The sequence below is a fragment of the Sapajus apella genome, unplaced genomic scaffold (genome assembly GCF_009761245.1).
Source record: "Sapajus apella isolate SASKATOON/1434 unplaced genomic scaffold, GSC_monkey_1.0 scaffold9, whole genome shotgun sequence".
NCBI classification, from domain to species: Eukaryota; Metazoa; Chordata; class Mammalia; order Primates; family Cebidae; genus Sapajus; species Sapajus apella.
In genome coordinates, this window is record NW_022436949.1 from 21,224,959 (window position 1) to 21,247,431 (window position 22,473).

General features: G+C 34.5%; 1 long non-coding RNA gene across 2 annotated transcripts in view; it reads left to right on the forward strand.

The window, feature by feature from the left end:
* Positions 1-22,473, forward strand: part of LOC116551289 — a 100,871-nt gene that overhangs the window by 57,592 nt on the left and 20,806 nt on the right. For both annotated transcript variants that reach the window (XR_004268828.1, XR_004268829.1), the window contains exons 2-3: positions 15,569-15,617; positions 18,372-18,508. This is a non-coding gene — a long non-coding RNA (uncharacterized LOC116551289). The remainder of the gene's footprint in view (positions 1-15,568; positions 15,618-18,371; positions 18,509-22,473) is intronic.

Sequence of the window (22,473 nt, forward strand, 5' to 3'; positions counted from 1 at the left end):
GCATTTGGTTAGAACATGTTCTTTAAGTTCACAGAAGTTTCTTACTACCCACCTTCTGAAGTCTGATTCTGTCATTTCATCACACTCGTTCTCCATCCAACCTTGTTCCCTTGCTGGTGAGGAGTTGTGATCCCTTTTAGGAGGAGAGGTGTTCTGGTTTCGGATGTTTTCATCCTTTTTGCGCTGGTTTCTTCCCATCTTTAAGGATTTATCCACCTGTCGACTTTGTAGTTGCTGGCTTTTAGATTGGGTCTCAAATCTTTCAGGTTGACGTTCTGTTTGTTGATGATGAGGTTATTTCTGTTTCTTGGTTTTCCTTCTGACAGTCTGGCCTCTCTGCTGTAGGTCTGCTGAGGTTCACTCCAGGCGCTGCTTGCCTGGGGTTCACCTGCAGCAGCTGCTGAACAGCAAGGGTTGTTACCAGTTTTCTTCTTCTGCTATCTTTGTCCCAGAAGGATATCCGCCTAGTGTCAATCTGATCTCTCTTTTATGAGGTGTCTTTTTGGATATATAGGGGTCAGGGAGCTGCTTGAGGAGACGGTCTCTTCTTTACAGGAGCTCACATGGTGAGCTGCGAGCTCTGTTGTTGTTCATTCAGAGCTGCTGGGCAGGTACTTTTAGGTCTGCTGCAGCAGAACTCATAAACTGCTTTTTGTTCCCAGATGCTCTGTCCCAGGGATTTAGGGCTTCATTTATGAGTTTCCGTTATGCTGCTGCCTTCTTTTTTTTTTTTTTCCTTCAGACCTGCCCAGCCCATCAAGGAGGCAGCCTAGTCACTGTCGGCCTATAGCAGCTTTGCTGAGCTGCTGTGGGCTCCGCCCCGCTGCCGAGTGAACTTCCCTGCAGTCCTGTTTATATGGGTGTAGTTAGAACTGCTTTGGAGATGGTGGCTCGCCTCTCTTGAGGCGGAGTCTCTTTGCTGTGGCGGGTTGCCTTGGCAATGGCGGGCTGCCTCGGTAATGGCGGATGCCCCTCCCCCACAGAGCTGGACCGTCCTGGGTTCAGCTGCGCTTGCTGTGAAACTTTCTATCCAGAGTTTCTGGTTGCTGTTCTTTTGTGGGGGTGGGATCAGCCGAGCCTGATCGCCTGGCTCCCTGCCTCAGAGCCTTTTTTAAGTTGGTGTTCCAGTCACCTGTTGAAGAGGCGCCGGGGTCTCTGTTTTCCCCTGTGGCCACTCACTGCGCTGGCTTAAACAGCGGCACTGAGGTTTGTGGCGCTTTTTTTTTTTTTTTTTTTTGCCCTGGAATCTACTGTCCTGGTTCTCTGCTCAGTCCCCTTTTTGAACCGGCGTATGGGCGACTTCCCGTGGCTCCAATCGCCAGCCTAAAGGGCCCCCGGACCGGTGTATTTTGTACGGAGAACCACGGCTCTGGGGCGCCGACAAAGCAGCCGCGCGGGGCAAAGCAGCGGCGCTGGCCGGCACAGCCGCATTGGCCGAAACAGCCGCTCTGGTGACCGTGGAGCTCCTCCGCCCGGGAATTTCCTAGTCTGTGGGCAATAAAAACGCGGCGTCCACTCACCCTCTGCACTTTCACTGGGAGCTGCAATCCTGAGCTGTTCCTAAACGGCCATCTTGGATCGTCCCCCAGCTCTTCTTATAAGCTTGTTGTATATATGTATATATATAAATATTTTATCTAAAAATGACATTTTTACCAATTTATGGCATTCTTTGCATATAATTTATTCTCTTTTGGTACTGGTGAGAGCATCCAGTTCTATGTTAAACAATATTGCTGATAGAATTATTCTTGTATTTCTCAAGCCTAAATTTTTTGTTAAAAATCATTCATTCAAAATAATATTTATAATAGGCTTTTGTTATATAACCTTTACTCAGTTCAGATAGGGAGGTTTCATTTATTTCAAACTTTCTGTGACTTAAAACATATATAAATTGGTGTTGAACTTTTAACCATATCCATTTTCTGTACACATTGTGACAAATATGTATTCTTTTCCTTTGGTTGTTATTACAGCAAATTAAATTAATAAAATTTCTGCCATTGAACTATCTTTGCATTTTTAGAATAATTAATCTTGATTACAGTGTATTTTAAATTTTTCTTGTAAAATTGCTGTTTTATTTAACAAATTTGCATTTATGTTTTAAACTAAACTGGGGCTATCAATGTTTTTATTAATTATCCTTATTTGATTTTGGAACTGATATTAGATTCACAACATTAGCAAGGCAACTCTAATGTTTATTTTATTTTATTTTTTAAGAGAAGATTTGGTTCCCTTAAAAAGAGTTAAATATTTCTTAAACTGTTGGCAGAAATCACCATAATACAAGAAGGATTTGGGGCTTTTGATGAGCAGAATGTCTTTGCCTATTTTTTGATTTATTTAATGCTTACTACTTCATCATTTTTTGCTACTTCTAGCTTTAATTTTGACTTCTTAGTTTTTGTAGTATTTTATTCATGTGATCTGTATTTTAAAGTATAATTGTTGATGTTATTCTCTCACAAATTGTCTACCTCTGTTAGTAGTTATGTCACCATTTTCATTCTCTGCTCTTATTTGTATGTTATTTCATTTTTTTGATCACTTTTCTCAGCGGTATTAAACTTTCAAGGACCAATTACTGATTTTATTAATTTTATTTTGCTGTTCATTCTCTATGTCATTAATTTTGCTCTCGTTTTTATTATTTCCTTTCTTCTTGGCTTTTTGAATTTGCTTTTCTGTACAATTTCTATTTTTCTGTTTACAGATACGTTTATTTGGAGTTAAACTTCTAATTACTCCTTTAGCACAATTTTTGTCTTTCAGTGTTTACATTGATATTTAGTTCTAGGCATTTTTAATATTCTTTAAAAATTTTTTTCAACCCAATGATAATTAAGATGTTACCTACTTTTTAATTATGTGGTTTTTATAATATCCTTTTTTATTCATTTTTATACTAATACAAATATAGTTCATGACACTAATCCCTTAGAATAAAATAAAGCTATCTCTGCAGCTTGATATTTGGACTTTTTACTTTTCTATGTGTGTGCATTAGTTTATTATCTGTTTATTGCTTGCACAGTTTTGTGTTATTCAGTAGACTGGCTTATTAATTTATTTTTTCAGGTCTTTGATATTGCTGTTTATTTTTTGTGTGCTTGATCTATGGATTTTGAAGCAGGGCATATTAAAAGCTAAATTTATTATTAATAAGATTAATTTCTCCCTATAGTTGTGTCTGTTATTTTCTTCACACAGTTTAAAATTATATTGTTATGAATATGTACGCTCATAAGGACTATATCCTTCCACTCTGTTTTTCCCTTTACCAGCTTATAATTCTCTTTTCGACTTTTGTACTCTTCTTTTTCAACAGTTAAGATCCCTTTGCTTCATATGTACCTGATATATTCTTTTCCAAATTTGCACTTTCAACCTTGCTTTGCCTTTTGTTTCCTTTTAAGCATGTCTCTTGCAGAAAACATGCTATAACGTTTTACAGAATCTTTTTTTTGAAAACCGTAGTTTCATCTTTAATATTAACCATTTACTGAAAAAAGTCGAGACATTTTTGCAATTTTTTCCATATTTTCTACTTTTGTACAATTTTATTTTTCTTTTTTCCTGTTTTGCCTGGGACCAATCAAGTTTTCTTTAATTGATTTAAATGTTATACATTCATTCAACTTTTGTTTTTATGGTGGTTGCCCTTAATGTAAGCCTCACCTTCATGTTTATTCACTCATCATAACTCTTTAAACATACAAATCCTTACTTATCCTGCGCCATATAACATGCATTTTAGCATATTCTTATATCCATTTGGTTTCTCTATACCCATCTTGATATATTCCAGAATTTTGATTATGAGCTTTAAGAATTTCTATTATCTTTTTTCCTTTGACAACAGTAATGTTGACATCACATCTGATGGAATTTTATTATCCTTATTTCCTATATCTCTTATAACAAAATCTAGCATGTATTACATTTCTTATTTCATTATTTCCTCTAAGAGCACTTTTAAAGTAGGTCATTGTGTAGCAAATCCTGTGAAAACATTTTCCAGAATAGAATATTATTATATCCTCTATTTACATGACAATTTGGTTGCATATCAAAGTCTAGTTTCAACATTATTTTACTATAAAATCATATTCTAGTGCCTTTTTGAAGTGTGTACTGTCAGTATGATTCCTGTTCTTTTAAGACAATCTATCCTTGGTCTACCTTTTTAATTTTCTGTTGGACATTCTTTAATATCCTTATATTGTGTCTGAGGGAGGAGTTTTCCTTTGGGCACTCTATGAGCACCTTCAATCCAAGGGACAACTTTCATCTTTTTTGAATCTGAGAATTTCTTAAAATATTTCATTCACTCTATTATTTTACTCTCCATTGGGACTACTATTTTCCAGATTTGATAATTCTGTTTTTATCTTCCATGTCTCTTTTTATTTTCTGTCTCTTACTAATTTATTCTACCTGTGGATTCATCCTAGTTTTTATATTGCCCATTGAGTTTTTTTGTTTTTTCAAAGGGAGTTCACTCTGTCTCCCAGGCTGGAGTGCAGTGGTGCAGTCTCAGCTCATGGCATCCTCCACCTTCCTGGTTCAATCGATTTTCCTGCCTCAGCCTCCTGAGTAGCTGGAATTATAGGTGTGTACCACCTCACCCCGCTGATTTTTGTATTTTTAGCAGAGACAGGTTTTGTTATGTTGGCCAGACTGGTCTCGAACTCCTGACCTCAGGTGATCTTCCTGCCTCGGCCTCCCAAAGTGCTGGGATTACAGGCATGAGCCACTGTGCCTGGCTCCCATTGAGTTTTGTAATTTTCCTACTTTTTTTTTTTTTTTTTACATTTAATATTACCACTTGGCTTCTTCTAAAAGAAACTTATTTTTTCCTGCTTTATATTATATATATAGCATTCCCTTATATTTTAAGTATATTTATTATACTTCAGTGTATTCTTCCTTGTATATTTGAGGAGGGAGAGGGGATGAGCTCTAGTACAGAGAGCCCCAAGCACCATAGAACCACTATGGGCAAGTCTGTTCGCTAATTTTCAGCCAGATAACACCTCTTAAAAATAAGCAACATATACAGAGGCAGATTTGTGGTGGTGAGGAGGGTGGGCTTGGTGGTGGATAGTGAACAGCTCTGGGAAGCTGATCAGCCTGCACCAAGTTTTAATCAACTTCACATCCCAGTGGGGTTTCTCAGCTGCACAGATACTATATCTCCAGTGACAGTCCTTGGGCCAGCAAGACAAGTACAAGAGCAGAAAGAGAAATAAAAGATGTAATTTTATACAATGACATGAGCCTCAGAGAAAGTGAACGATTATAGGGCGTTAGAAATGATGCCCAGAAAAAGGCACTCCGAGAAGGTGACATTTGAACTGAGACCAGAATAGGAAGAAAGAACGAGCATGAAGTGTGCAAGGTAAGAGGAGATGTCTCAGATTCAAGGTAGTTGGAGGGAAGTTAGTGAATGGAAAATATGTCAGTGAGCAGGAGCAAGACTGGGGAAGGTTGTAAAGTCAGAGCTTAAAGTTTAGATTTTATTCAAAGTACACGTGGAAACCACAGAAGCATTTTAGGGGGTCGTGGCAAGCCATGATTATGTCTGAAGTAGTGTGTTTACAGAGAAGATTAAAAAAAAATTCGGCCGTTTAAAACACACTGAACAAATACAGCTCCGTCATAAAATATTCATTTGCCTCATCTTTCGTGATTTCTTTCTTTTTCAACTTTATTTTGTTCTGGAAAATTAAATCAACGTTGTCAGCATTTCAAAATGCTGTTTAATTTAGATGTGCTTTCATTATTGTCTGTCAATCTTTATCTTTCTAAAACCTTTATATACCAAATCAACTTGGTGATAAATTATTTACCTTGATTTTCAATTTTTCTCAACTTAATGTACGTATTCAGGGGTAGAACGTAAATGTTTTAAGCAGGTGAAAACTGAATTTCAAGTTCAGGAGGTGCTCCCTTTTTTCACTGTGGAGCTCCGTCTAGTTCACTGTGTAACATGGTTCTCGGCGTTATTCTCAATTCTATGCCACTTTCCTCCAGTCTACCTCCATTCTTTAAAATATTGACAGAATGCTTCTCTTTAGAGCCCAAGATTTAAGACAGGTTTGATATCATAAAAGAATTATGATGCCAATGAAGATAATTAAGTGAGCATCAGACATTACTGCTCCTAAAATCAGTAACTACTGTCTATAACAGAGAATCCCCTGAGGGAAACTTCACAAGATCTGTGGACTAATCAATGATGAGGGTCATTTTTCATAATGAGTAAAATTAAATGGTCATCCTGGTTTCATTTCCAAAACAAAATCATGTTCCATCTTGGTGGTGTGCTATTTTTTTTTTTTTTATCAAGAACTAGCAACTTTTAAATGCTGTTATTTTGCTATAATAATGTGAAGTTCTTTCCTGGGCACTGTGGTACATAAATTTTGACAAGACCACCATGGCACATGAATACCTGTGTAACAAACCTGCATATTCTGCACATGTACCCCAGAACTTAAAGTATTTTAAAAAAAACCCTGAAGTATGTTTGGATTAACTTGAGTATGTGAATCAACTTTTTCAACTGTAAGTTTTATAAGATCTTAATATAGGTCAAGTATTTCCAGTGAGAGTTTATAATAAATTAAGAAGTGCCTTAAGTGTAAAAAATGCAAAAATTCAAAGATTTAGTAAGAAAAAAGAATGTAAAATTTCTCATGTTATTATTAATTACATATTGAAATGGTATTTTGGCGATATTGTGTTAAATATAAATTACTAAAATTTTTTTTTCAAATGAGACCACATTGTACGTGTTCCTTTATCTCCAACTTTTTGAAACATAACATGTATTGTGATCCTTTTTAAAATTTCAATAAATACATTCTTAAAGCATAATTTTAAGTAATAACAACAATACTAGTTTTGGCCACTTTTTTCCTAAGTGCTTTACATTTATTCATTCATTTAATTCTCACAGTTTGAGATGTAGGTATTATTATTATATCCAACACTACATGGTTCCAAGTTTATAATTTCTTATAACTAACACTAATTGCTTACAATGTGCTAGTCATAGTAGTGATTGCTTATATAAATTATTTATCTTTTTCATGAAGGTGTCCATTTGTTAACTTGGAAAACTGTTTCTAGAAATAAAGTAACTTGACCAAGCTAACAAGTCGTGGAGCCGTAATTCAGACCTAGGCCCCCCAAAAATGAGTCTTTAAAAAAGCATAGCATATGTTACTGGATTCCCTCAGCATTTCAGTATCCAAGCTCTAGGACATCTCCTAGCCAGAAGCAAAGTTATCGTTTATTATCTGGTACTTAGAGATTTCTGGAGTACCAAACACCAATGTGGCCAATGTAAAAAGTATACAGAGTGATTGCTTGGCTGTTCTGAATTTGCTGGCTTTCCAACACAGCCATTCTCCTCCGTTCCTCTCTCTGTGCCTGGAGGTTGCCTGCCTGTTTTTTCCTTGAAGTTCACCAATGGAAAGAACCAACAGAAGAAGGAGGAGGAAAGAGAAGAAAGTGAGGCATTTCTTTCCCTCCCTCTTTCCATTCTTTGTGCCATGACTTTGTCAATATGCCCATAGCTGTGTCCTTCCACACTTACAGTTTCTGCCCTGGGAGGGCCTCCAAGCTGCATTTCTCACTGATCATCTCTTCTTTTCCTTGCCCTTTCCGTCTTAGGTGGTAGCAATGTCTTCCCACTGTTGCCATTCTCTAGAAGCCTCGTCATCCCTTATTGTTCCTTTAATCTTGCTCACCCCTTTTGTATGTACTGTAGTCCCTTTATTAGCCTCTCTTTATTGGAAACTTCAAAGATGAGTTCTGCTTCTTGGGAAGGCCCTAATATTAAAAAATATAAAAAGGGCAACTAGATTGATTGACCAATAGACTGCATTTTCTAGTAACAGAGTTCATGAAGGCATTTTGACATAGTATGTGGAAGTTATAATGGCTGCCAAAATAAGAAATATCTTGTTCTGCAGAGAGAACAAAAGGGATACTCTTAGCTAGATATTCCAAGGATTCACCTACCAGCAATGATATCTACATTGCACAGAAGTTCCCATAAAAATTTTGCTGGGAACTGTCAATCAGGGTCAGACACTAAAACAGCCTGGGACCAAGAAAATGGCAATGTTAAGTAATAAAGATGCTGTGAGATACTCCATAGAGACTTTCTTGCCCTTTAACACAGAAGAAGTGATGGATTTAGCAATATAGCTAGCAGAGATAAACTATGGAATTGCAGATCCTACCCCTTAGGTTAGCAGCATGGAAATGTCGTATTACGTGCCAATGCAGTACTATTACATTGCTGTAGTTGGGGGTACTAATGTTGCCATTTTAATTTAAATGCTCAGAGCTCAATCTATGATTTATTGGGGATTTCACAGTAAGCAATAAGTTCAAGAATGAATATTCTTTTGTTTTGGAAAAAGTTTCTTTTAATGATTGACTATATTACACAAGTGTTTTCCTTTCCACTTAAGAGCTTCATTTTTTATATTCTTTCATAACTTTGTGCAATGAAAGAAAATTGTTTGGTTGAGTCCCGCAGAACTATGAATACACAAGGGGTTTCTTTTCATTCCTATGTGATTTTTCCAGAACTCGTGTAAATTTACTCTGTATAACCCCGGGCAATCTATGTAGCAGAGGCATACTCCTTTTCAAGATATTGCTCAATAACTAACTCAGGCATGACGTCATTCCTAACACTCCCCCATTTTTTGTCTCCCCAAATATAAGTCATCACTTTTTCTGCTGTTGTTTCTGGCCACTGTACATAGAGCCATTTTCACCTTTTTCTTTTTTCAAAGCAGTTCTCACTTACCAGACCGCATGCTCCTTAGAGGTGGGTTGGGGTCCCTTTTTGTCCTTAACATCTAATACAGTATCAGGTCAGAATTTGCATATAATAATGCTCCTTGAGTGAATAAATATCTTTTTAGCCCAACATATAATGTGAAGAGCAAGTGGGTTTTAGGTTCAGCTTTTCTAGAATTTACAGTTATGCCCATTTTAATACTACAGAGAATTTAAGAATAATAGAGGCAAATACTCCTAATTTTTGATTACGCCTAATCAATATTTACTTTCCCCTACTTCCTCTTAACAGAACTCTAACTTTTGGAGGGAGGCATTGCATTATATTTAAAGTAACCAAAGCTAAAGGAAGTCATGTTTTTAAGATCTGGCCAATGCCATATTAATGGAGGTCTTTGTGAAAAGTGGGGCATCTGGTAACTTAGTTTATAAATATGGTTGTGCATTACACACACACAATAAACTGGCATAAATGTTTACCATTCCGTCTTCCTCCTTCTTCATTAAACATAGATGTGATACCTAGAAGCCTAAGTGCCTTTCTATCTTCGATGCAGAAGTAGCCTGGCTCCTTGTGCATCAGCCCTAAATGGCTTTCAATTTTATTCCTTGTTATGTGAGTTAAAAAAAATATCCTTACTTGTCTAAGCCATTGTTGTCAGATTTCTATAATGTGTAGCTGAATACAATCCTGAACAGTTGAACAATGTGTCTCTTGGTAGCTTTCATTAACTTTTCACTTGTCATTGTTTCTGTGGACAGGAAAATGGCTGTGGGCCAAGATATATGAGGTTAACACAGAATCTCAGTTATTCTAAAATAATTTCAAGTGTTGATTCGGTTGCTCCCCTTTCTTTTCAAATTATACCTTAAAGATCAGATTCCTTTTTTAGATAAACTTTATGTATAGGCCCCTCTCCTAAGTGATGACAGCTTTAACGGCATGAAACAAGCATGGCCTTAAGAGACAAATGATCCTACTATCTAGCTGCTGTCAGGAAAGTAGTGCTCAAGGATAAGGAAACTGAAAGCATATTATGTGACAACCATTTTCTAATGTTGCATGGGTCACTTTTAATAACTCCACATATTTAGAAAAATTATTTGGCTACCTAGGTGGTAGATACATTGAGCCAATAAGCTACCCTGGCCTTTACTTTTGTGGTTATGATGTTTAGCTTCAATTCTCCACAAATATGTTACTGAGATTCCCTTATGTCTGTGGCACTAACAGGGTAACACATCCTCTGAAAGATGATCCAGGAAAAGACATACTGTCTTATTCCCTAGTGTTAAAGTGTATAGTCTTTGGTAAGCATTTGCCTACTTAAAAGACATTCTTAGGTAAAAACTGGTTTTCCTTGTTAAAAACTACAATAGCCTATATCTATAATGAGGTTAGATGGTCTTCCTCTTGGTGGGAAAACTTAATAATTGATTGACAGCCCTACCTCTTTTTGACTGTTTTTTATACTTAAGGCTCTACTTTTACAGAAAAGTAGCAATCACATTCCTTATCATAAAGGTAACCTAAAACAATTTGCTATCTAGCTCCTAGAGAAAGTGTTTATCAATGCAGTTAGTAAGTGCTACTCAGATAGGCTTGCTTACAGCATTGCAGAAAGCCTTTTCTTTTTTTTGTTTTCTTTTTTGATGGCTATTGTAGTGCAGTGGCTCCCTCTGCCTTTCCCATCTTTTGCTTCCTAACTTCTTGAATCTATCTTACAGAATTCCAACAGTTTAATGGTCTGCCATTTAATTTGTGTTAGAAAACTTTAGTCAAAGGGAAGTGGTTTCAATGTATTCCTGTATTCATTCTCAGTTCCATCTCACCTGGATAAATTACCAGGCTACATATTTGCATCACATTAGCCTGGCTGAGACGTCTTTCTTAGGAGGCCCTGACTTCTAACAAAGATGAATGAGAAATGGTGGCATAAAATCCACTTGGTAACTGTAGTAAAGTTGATGATAAAGACATTTTCCATTAACTCATAGTAATGGTCATTAGAGTTTGCCATCCCTTGGTCCTCTTTTTTAAATTAATCAATTTTTTTTTTTTTTTAGACAGAGTTTCACTCTTGTTACCCAGACTAGAGTGCAATGGGACAATCTTGGCTCACTGCAACCTCTGCCTCCTGGGTTCAAGCGATTCTCATGCCTCAGCCTCCTGAGTAGCTAGGACTACAGATGTGCGTCAGTACGCTTGGCTATTTTTGTATTTTCAGTAGAGACAGGGTTTCACCTTGTTGGCCAAAGTAATCTCGAACTCTTGTTCTCAGGTGATCTGCCCGCTTCAGCCTTCCAAAGTGCTGGGATTACAGGCCTGAGCCACCAGGGCAGGCCAATTAATTTTTTTTTTAACAGAAGTCAGTTTTGTTATAGTATTCAGCTCTACTCGACGGAGTCCACAAATATTGGGGTAGCTGACTCCACTTCCTCTTCTAGAAACTTATTGGTGTAAGTATCCCAGTTTGGGTAAAGACATTAAAAGAGGTTTTCTAGGCTTCTGGAAATGGTCTTTCTCTTTTTTCAAGGTTAGTCTTACTGTTTAAGCTGGTTTGAATAGATTTTCCATGATTTGCAAGTGAAGGAATTCTGATAAAGTCACTTATATTATATATACTTTTCCAATCATTTTTTTTCTGAATATTGTACCAGAAATTACTTTGTACCCCTTGCTGAATTATTTGTTTTCTTTCTTTTTGAAAATAAGAGATATGCAACTTGTTTTATTTTGACTTCTAGAAAGATTAGAGCCAATTTTATTTTCGATAACAACTACTGACATTTGATATAAACATATATTCTCCTTTCATTCCTCATCTTAAAATTCTTCAATTTTTCCTTTTAAAAAACTTGAGTTGTATGTGTGTTTTGTTGTAATCCACATGTAAGTAATAACAAAAATATATAATCTTATATAGATTTAGTATATGAGAGAGAATTCTAAGTTCTTTTCTAATTGAATGGTTGTCAAACTGTTTTATGAGCTTCAGATCCTGTTCTATAAAGGAAATTTTATATAGAAAACCAAAATACACAATGAGGTGGAAGTTCTCTGTCTGAAGTTTGAACCAGGCCTAGAGCCTCACTCCGTTAGTTCCACACCATACCTCCCGACCTACGTGTAACTTCCTTAGTCCTTCAAGAAAATCTTAGGACTCTGGAAAATCCTTAAATCTTCTGTTTCTTTCCATAGTGCTGGTGCACCATTTCCCAAAGATATTAGACCACAATCAAATTCTATGAATGAGTTTTGGGTGTTCATTCTAAAATCATCACAGATGACCCTTCTACAAATGTACTTTTAAATGACCATACCACCATTCATGTTACCACCTAAAGAGAATTGATCAACCAGAATGTTGTAGTTCAAAGGATGCAGAGTCTTTGCTACCAAGGCATTAAAGCAACAACTCTAAATCGATTTCAATTGAATATACATTTGAGTACTTTAGCAAAGATTATAAACAAAACCTATTCCCAGAAATCTAGCTCTTCTATTTTCATCCTGTGCCATCACTCCACCATAAAGATAACAAGCTATTTCTGAATTTTGTTAATTCTTTAATTTCTTGCTTTTATTAAATATAACTCTAAGCATGCACACACATGAAAGTGTGTGTATATATATACACAAAGACACTATGTATATGTATATATATATCTTCCTTCCTTCGTACACACACACACACACACACACACCCCTCCCTTTCTTCCTTCCTAACAGAGGAGATATATATATATTTCTTATCTAACAAAGGAAGATATATATATATATATACACACACACACACACACACACATATATTCCTATATATATATATATATATATATATATCTTCCTTTGTTAGATATATATATATATCTTATCTAAACATATATACATCTTCCTTTGTTAGGTAAGTGTTTAAGTGCTGGCATGCTTTTCTCTACCTTCTTTTTCACTTAGCAATATATTGTAGACATTACTTCATAAAAGTATATAAACATTTCTAATTCTTTTTCACAGCAACACGATTTTCCACTATGTGGTCATACATGAGTTTATTCAATCATTCTCTGTTGATGGACATTTAATAGGTTTCAAGTTTTTAGCTTTTACAAATAGTCTCATGATAACTATATGTTTATATGGTGCGTATGATTTTGTGCAGATCTCTTTTTGAAAATTACCAGTGCATTTTTGAGGTAAATTCCCACAAGTAAAATTTCTGTGTCAAAGGGTAAGTGCACATGCAATTTTCACAGCAATTGCCAGATTTCCCTCCGTGTGGTTATGTATCCTTTTGCTTTCCCATCAGCAATATATGAGAGTGCTAGTTTCTTATAGCCTTTTCAAGAGAATGTGTTGTCAAAGTGGATATTTATCAGCATGATATATGAAAAATGGTATCACTGTAGTTTTCATCGACTTTTTTTTGAGCAAGGTTGAGAATATTTTTATATGATTTAGAGACAGTTATATTTCTTTCAGTATGAACTGTTGGTTTATTTCTCTAGCCAAGTTTTCTGTAGGGTCGTTGGTGCTTTTCTTTATATGTGTAGAAGCTTATTATGTAGTATGATATTGAGGCTTTGTATGTGATATAAGTTGCAATATTTTCCTAAATATATTATTGTTGTTATTTTCCTTTGTCATATATTTTTTTTTAAATTATGTAAGCAAATGTGCTTTTCCTTACTATCTCTGGATTTGGTCTATGAAATATTTGTTCAGAATAGGCATAGAGAGAAATTCACCCAAGTTTCCTCCTATTATTTGTGTGGCTTCATTTCTTCAATAGAATCTCTGATTCACTTAGAATTTACCCAAGTGCAAATTTTTCCACCACATTTAAAAATATATATATTTTTCCACTAATTTGAAATGTTGCCTTTATTGTATACTAAGTGAATATAGAAATGGGCCTAATTCTAAATTTTCTCTTCCGTTCCTCTATCTTTGCTAATACCATACTTTTAAAACTACAGACTTAGTAGTATGTTTTACTCCATCGTAGGATTTAGTTCCATTCATTGAACTTATTTTTTGCTATATTTCTATTTTCCTTGCATCTTCTATAATTTCTGCTTTATAAAAGCTAGCTGTGGCATTGGATGTATAGGTAGTAATAAAAATTATTTGAATTGTGGTCTTTGACATCCAGTAGTAACCTTTGTTTCTTTCAGTGCAGTTGTTCTAAATTCTATCTTCTCAGATGTCAAGATTGTAACCCTGCTGTCTTTTATTCTCATTTGTCCAGAGTTTTCATCAATCCTTAAAATAAAAATAAAAACATTCTTCTGAATCACTTCCTTTAAGTTGTATGATATTTTTTGTCAGCCAATCTACAAATTTGCTTTTTCTTATACTATGTATACATACATAATATATAAAATATGCATATTTATCTTATAAATAAAAGGAAAATTTTAGATTATGTACGTGTTTATATATTTCATCTAATCACATTTTTAATGTTACATTAATAGTTTTACTTTTTTTTTTATGAATAGTGTGTCATTAAATGGTCTTTTTTTCTCTTTCTCTCTTTTAAATAGATATTTTAGTATTCAAGAAAATCCATATTTATTCTAATGGGTAATTTTATACAATATTGCTATATTAGAGCCCTATTTTTCTCCTCAGTGCCCTTTTCCTTTTTTGGTTATTGCTTGTTGGCTTCCTAGGATAAGCAGTATTGACATTAGCTACTAATTTTATCATTTTTCTTTCCTAACTGTCTTAAGACATATGACTTAAAGTAATGTCCATTTATGTCTAGTGATCTTTTATACTTTTTATTTGCATTCTCCCATTATTTTTGGCAATTGTCCTATATCTACATTGTCAGAGTATACAGCTATTATGTGTTATGCTGTCTCCTTTATGACCATCATTAATCTAAGTTTTGCATGTAAACATTTTTAATGCTTATCAAAAGTCCTTAAGCTGATGGTTCTCTTGCACTTTTGGTTGTTGGAAGACAATTTCATAGTAGCTTTCTCCATAGAGGTTCATGGGAACATCAATGATATTTGAAACCATATTTCGGTGGCCTCTATATCTGACAGTTAATTAGGCTGGATATAAAATAGATCCCCAATTTTAATTTCTTTTCCAATGTAGCTAAATGTATTTTATACTATGGTCATTTGGCATAAAGTATTACTATTGAGAAATATGCTCAAAATCTGTTTTTGTTTCCTCCATAAGTGGCTTGATCTGTTTTGGAAATCTCCCCTTTTTTTCTTTATTTCTTTTTCTTCCTTTAACTTTGTAGGATCAGCAATTTTACTAGAATATGCCTAGAATTTGTCATTTTGAGTTGACTTTTCCTAGCTAAGTAGTATCATTTTAGCATATAGTTTCAACTGTATTTTATTTCAGGGAAGTTTTTTGAATTTTCATTTTTAATCTTGTTTCCATTTCATTGATTTTCCTTTTTGGGGACTCCTATTGTACATATATTTTAACACTTTTTTTCTGGAATCCTTTAAGCTTTTTCTTTCTTTTTGATTTTTAAATATTCCTCATTTTTTTCTATTTCTCTGTCTATTGTGTTTCTTTGATCTATGTTCCTTCTAGTTTAGAGTTCATTTCTGAACATTTGTTTTCTAATATTTTGCTGAGTTCTATGATCTCATTTCTGACTTTTTATAATTCAAAGTTATGCTCTTCTTTGATGGTGACAGTTATCTTTTATCCCTGACCTCGAAATGCATGTGTGTGTTTTATTAACAGGAATCAGAGTCTGAATAAATCTGCGAGACCTAACTGATTGAATATATTGGTAAGAAAACTTCTTTATTCTGTAGGAATATAATTCTCTTTTCATTGTCTTATTATAGTAACTTTGTATGGGATTTGATTATCATTCTTTCACTCAATTTCCAGGAAATCGTTTTTCTAATACTTTTATAGGTAAGAGACATGTCAGAATTGCTTTTTTAAAAAATAAAAAGTTTTAGAATACTCTTCAGTGAATTTCATGAAGTGTCAAAAACATGGCTTCTTACTTTTTGAGATTTCCTGGCTATCTTCCTTTCCCATATGTTTATTTGGACCATTTCAATTTATTTGCCCCTATGATGCCTGTTTTGATAAAGTTGGATTCTAATCCCAAAAGAATCATCTGATTAGGGAATTTTCCTAGAGGGAAATTTGGCTGATTATTTTGAGAGTTCATAGAGCAGAACTGTCCAAATTTCAGAAAGTCTGGTAAACACTGTACTCAATCACAAATTAGATCCTTCAAAAGCTCCTACAAGTTTCCGCTGCTATTCTTAAATTAGCTTGTCACACTTTGCAGAGTAGCTGTTGGCAATTGGAGTTTCCCGTCAGGGTCTATCAGACATTCTATTGCTTCTCTCCATTACTTCCTGCATACATGCATATACAAGACAGGTCTTCTAGGTGATTTGTTGCTATGCACTTTTATTTGGCGGAGTCATAGTGATGTTATGTTACCTAATTGTGATGTAATTGGTAATCGTGAGACTCTTTTATTGAAATTATTTTTTATATTCTGTGTTTATAGAGGGTAGGAACTTGCAGAGATTAAAAACCATAATATCACTGTATTCTCAGAAGTCGCCAAGTAACTTTTTCAACCCCATGTGTTGTCAAATTTTCAGAATCCCAGTCAACATAAATTTCTTGTCTCAAGCAGAAAGAACTTCCTTAATCAGAGCAAACTTGATGGATTTAATTCACATACGTCTCTCTCATGTGAGCCAATTATATTAACATTTTAAAATGTCCTACCCATTTTCCCTAATGCTACTCCTTGATTAGTATGTAATCTGTTTACAATAACTCACTAGAAATAGCTTTACAAATATTTTTCCATGTAATAGCTGTAGTCCACCAGCTTTCCAACCTGTAATACCCATGTCCTTTCTGCCTTATACTGGATTACCGGCCTGAAGTCCCATACTGTGGCTCCTTCTAGTTGCAATTCCACTCTTGGTATCAGGTCAGTGTTTGTTAAAAAGTAGTTTCAGTGTTGTAGCACTAGGGAAAGTGTATTGGAAATTTTGAGATCCATCCACACATAAGAGAAAGATCAACTGTATCTGAAAACTAGTTCTAACATTAACAAGCTCTGTGAATGTAGTTTTTAAGTTAACAATAAAGATAACTCAGAATTATTATGACAAGCATATTATCTAATATAAATAAATTCATTAGTATGAAGTCTTACATTATTCCATGAAACACACAATACAAATGGTAGTGATTACTATGTGACATGCAACATCTGAAAATTCAGACTATGTTGGAAGGAGTATTTTATGAGAGCTATTCAATAGTTACTTAAGTATGGGATCTCTGATGATCTGTGTATTCATCCATATTTTGTAATCTCACAAAGATTACTTAAGTGGTCTTATATTATTTGCTCTTCAGATTCGGGCTACATTCTTTGCCAAAAGAACTATTGTCATATATTGATCTTTTCTGCTAACTGGCATGTTTACATTGTAATATTATTAACAGGAATATCTCTGCAAACAAATGGCAATGATCTTATGTTAATGGATAGGTGAATACTTTCTGAATACAGAAAAAAATTAGGGCTTTTTAAAGGCGATTGAAACGTAAGTATTTTGGCAAAAGGAAATCTAGTAATGTGGGGTTATGCAAAAATAAAGAATGTAATGACAATACTTTTTCTAAAACTCATAGAGAAGCTTTTCTGTTTCTTCTGCAAACTGAAATTTAAAAAATCAAGAATTAATGCTAAGTAATTACTATGTACTCAGATTTGGGCTAAAATATACATTTTCCAAACAACCAACTAAAGTATTCCACAATCATTCAGTTGTTTTTGAAATTATGTTGTTATTTGTTTATTGACTGGCAAGTTGTATTTCTATATCATAGCTCAAAATGTAAGTTAATGAGAAGCTTTAGCAATAACTCAATGTTTTGTGTACACTTTCAATGTGAAAAATCGCTAAAGCAAACAAATCATCTCTATAGTAAGCTACAAGCTTAATAGATGTATTCACTGAGGAGACCTCTTGTGCTCTTGCCAGAATTTGTGAAATGGCCAAACAGTAAAATTCTCTGGTTGTTCTCCCCATACTTTTGCTCAGGAAAAGTCAAAGAATCCATGATTCAGGGAATTGGGAGATATAATTTCAGCTTATAACTGCTATAAGAAGGGCAGTTTTTCTTTCTGTCAAAAGCTGGGAAGATGTAAAATCCCCTCACTGCTAATGCACAAGACAGACTGTAGAGGTGACTATACTGAGAGTAAGAAGAACAGAATGAAAAAGCGTTCTGGACAGAGTGAGCAAGGAATCAGCGGAGCCTCACAAATAATTCAAAGAACCTCTTCCCAGAAGTAATGAAAATAGGAAGAACCAATATGTTATAGTGCTGATTACTGGCAGACACTGCACTTGACATTCATTAATTCATTTAATTCTCACACAAGACACTTCAAAGTCAGTATTATTATTGTTGTTTACTGACAAGACAACTACGAGATCAGAATTTAGTGACTTGTTTTCTTAATTTGTTTATTTTGCTATAGAATACCTGTACCTGGTTTTTAATGAACAGAAATGTATTTGGCTCATTGTCTGGAGGCTGGGAAGTCTAAAATTGAAGGGCTGCTTCTGGTGAGGGGTGTCTTGCTGTGTCATCCCACGGTGGAAGGGCAAAGAGAAGGTAAGAAAGTGCAAGAGATTGAATTTGCAGACCCAGGCTCTTTTAAAATTGGCATTAATGCGTTCATGAAGGTGGAGCCCTCAAGAACTAAACACCTTCTGTTAATCTCCGCCTCCCAACACTGCCACATTGGGGATTAAGTTTCCAACATGTGCTTTTTGGAAGACACATTCAAACCACAGCACTTGTCCAGGGTCGCAGGTTGATCCACATGTAGCAGAGCTGGTATTTGAACCCAGGTCTTTCTATATTGGGTACAAATATAAAAAGTGATGTGACACCAATTGAATTATGATTGGACATTCTTGGAAAGAGGTACATTTTTTCTGAACCTTGCTAAGGTGCCAAATGATCATTTTCATTTGCAAATTGAGTTTTTAATTTGGAGACCTTTAGATAAATATTATAATTTTTAATAAAACAATATTTTAACAAAATTTCAAGACCATTAACTAGGCCACAAAAATTCCTTTGCCCCAAAACACAAATTGGAGAGATGATATTCAACAATCATAGTAAAATTATTAATAACAAAATTGACAAAAAAGTATCAAAATTTAAATGCGCCTAAATAATACTGAATCAAAGAATAATCTAAAATAATTTTAGATGTTATAGAGAATAATACCACTACTCATTAATTGTCCATTTTATTCCTTAATGTTTCTTAAACAAGTATCAAGAGAAAGACATATTAATTAAGCCAAAAGTTAGAGAAGTGTTAAATAAATAGAAATCAGTAAAGATAATAGTGTAAGTCAATGAATCAAAATATAGAATAGTGGAAAAAATGGTAAATTAAATTCCAATAAAATGAAAGAACTGCAGACAGAATTCTGAAAAATATAATTGAGGAGTACTACAACTCACCCAGATACACAAAATAAGGAATAATAGGTTGAAATAACAGACAAAATTTGTAAAAAACTTTGTCAATATTTTAAAATATCAGGGAAATGTTTATTTTCTTTATTGAAAAGTAAAAATTCTAATTAAAAAATCTTGAAAGACAATTTAAAAGTTATTAAGTAAATACTCAGACACTTTAATGGATAGTTATTTCAAACTCTCAAGGAATATTTTTCTTCTATGTATTCTGTTCTCAAGTTAATGGATGTAGAATAAGCAAACATATACTTTAAAATTAAATAAATATTAAAAATTAATAAAGGATAATTATCTAATTTGTTTCATGTAGTAAATACAATTCTAATACCAAATTATGATACGTCTGATCACCCACCACCCTGCAAAATTATACACCAATTTCTAATATGAATATGGAATTAATGTCAGGCCCAGTAGCTTGTGCCTATAATCCCAGAGCTTTGGGACACCAAGGCAGGAGGATGACTTGAAGCCAGGAGCTTGAGACTAGCCTCAGGCACATAGTGAGACATCCTCACATCTCTACAAAAAAGTTTTTTGAAACGAAAAACTCACCAGTTACAGCAGCATGTACCTGCAGTCACTGCTACCCTGGAGGCTGAGATGGAAGGAGAACTTGAGCCTAAGTGTCCAAGGCTGCAGTGAGCCATGATTGGGCAAAGACACTTGAGCTTGGGTAACAAAATGAGACCCTGTCTCCAAAAAATTTAAAAAATATATATATTTTTAGATTTTCTATTCAAAACTATTACTTCACTATATATTTATAGGTTTTCTATTCAAAAGTGTTACTTCATAAAGACTTAATATAGTAAATATAAAGAAATATAAATATTTATTTAATATATAGGCATATTTATAGTTTACATATAGTTATAATTATATTACTATAATGTAAGTTTTCTACAGGAAACCTACAATCTAAATTCTACACAGTGTATATACAAAATAATTGTCCAAATAGGGAGAGGAAAGGCACTTACCCTATCAGTTACTAGAATATTGTCATGGTTTAAATGTTTGTGTCCTCTAAAACTTAAACACGAATGTCACAGTGTTGACAGGCAGGGACTTTAAGAAGTGTTTGGGTTATGAGGGCTCTGTTCTCATGAATGAGTTAATCTATTCATAGGAGTATAAGGATGGCTTAATTTGGAAAATCTATTATTTTACAAGGTATGATAGGCAATGTCTTAACAGAGACAGGATTGTGGGAGCCATCAGCCTTGGCTATAATTACAAAAGGATACATTGCATAGAGCATTTTAAAACAATAATAGAATTAATAAAAGTCCCTCTGCTTTTTATTATGATCATGCTCTTTCAATTCTATATAATTTTGAGAGAGAAAATATTCCTCCTAGACAAAACATGTTTGTTGCTCTAAATTCTAAACAATTACCTGTTCCCAGGCCAGACAGCTCCTTCTTCCTGCCCTTGATACACCACTGCTCATAAGTAAAATTCAATCAAAGCAAACCAAAACACGTGTGAATGTGAATTAAAGGCCACAGGCCTTAAATAAAATTTAACATCTCTTGCTGACTTTTATTTGATAAAACTAGATATAGCAAGATAACTCAATGCGATAAAGATTGCAATCTTAAATTTTTATCATAAGTCAAAGTTTTAGAAGTATTTCATTAAAATAATTAATAAAGCAGTGATCCTTATTAATAGATATATTGTTTTTACATTGCTCTTAAGATTCTGAAAAATACAATGAAATATGAAGTAGAAATTAGTTGTGTAGTAATAGGAAATAAATTATTGTTAATGGATTATATAGCTATATAGTTATTAAACTCAGAAAAATGATTAAAAAATCACTTAAATTTATTAAACATTTAGTATATGCACTGAATAACAAGTGAAAAAAATGCTTTGTTTTTCTATGTTTTACAAATTGTGATCTACAAAGGGATCAAAAAATAAAAGATAAAATCACAACAGAAATAAAACAAAATTCTTAGGGGTGTCAGTAAAAAAAAGTACATGAAAATTTAATAAAGAAAAGATATTTTCTAGAAAATTGTGAGAATTTTAAAATGACATGCCAGACTAGTAGATAAAAAGATCGAATATTGAAAATATTTTTATTATTTTAATTTAATGCATGCATTTAATGACAACCAAATAAAAGTTCTGGTAGAACATCTTTTTTTTTTTTATTGCATTTTAGGTTTCGAGGTACATGTGAAGAACATGCAAGAGTGTTGCATAGGTACACACATGACAGTGTGATTTCCTGCCTTCCTCCCCATCACCTATGTCTGGCATTTCTCCCCATGCTCTCTCTCCCCAACTCCCCACCCCCCGCTGTCCCTCCCTTGTTTCCCCCCTGAACAGACCCCAGTGTGTGATGCTACCCTCCCTGTGTCCATGTGTTCTCATTGTTCAACACCCGCTGATGAGTGAGAACATACGGTGTTTGATTTTCTGCTCTTCTGTCAGTTTGCTGAGAATGATGGTTTCTGAGTTCATCCATGTCCCTACAAATGACACAAACTCATCATTTTTTATGGCTGCATAATATTCCATGGTATATATGTACCACATTTTCCCTGTCCAGTCTATTATCGATGGGCATTTGGGTTGGTTCCAGGTCTTTGCTATTGTAAACTGTGCTGCAATGAACATTTGTGTGCATGTGTCCTTACAGCAGAACGATTTATAATCCTTTGGATATATGCCCAGTAATGGGATTGCTGGGTCAAATGGAATTTCTATTTCTAGGTCCTTGAGGAATAGCCATGCTGTCTTCCACAATGGTTGAACTAATTTACACTCCCACCAACAGTGTAAAAGTGTTCCTATTTCTCCACATCCTCTCCAGCATCTGTTGTCTCCAGATTTTGGAATGATCGCCATTCTAACTTGCGTGAGATGGTATCTCAAGGTAGTTTTGATTTGCATTTCTCTAATGACCAGTGACGCATGAGCATTGTTTCATGTTTGTTGGCCTCATGTATGTCTTCTTTTATAAAGTGTCTGTTAATATCCTTCTCCCACTTTTGAATGGGTTTTTTCCTTGTAAATCTGTTTTAGTTCTTTGTAGATTCTGGATATCACCCCTT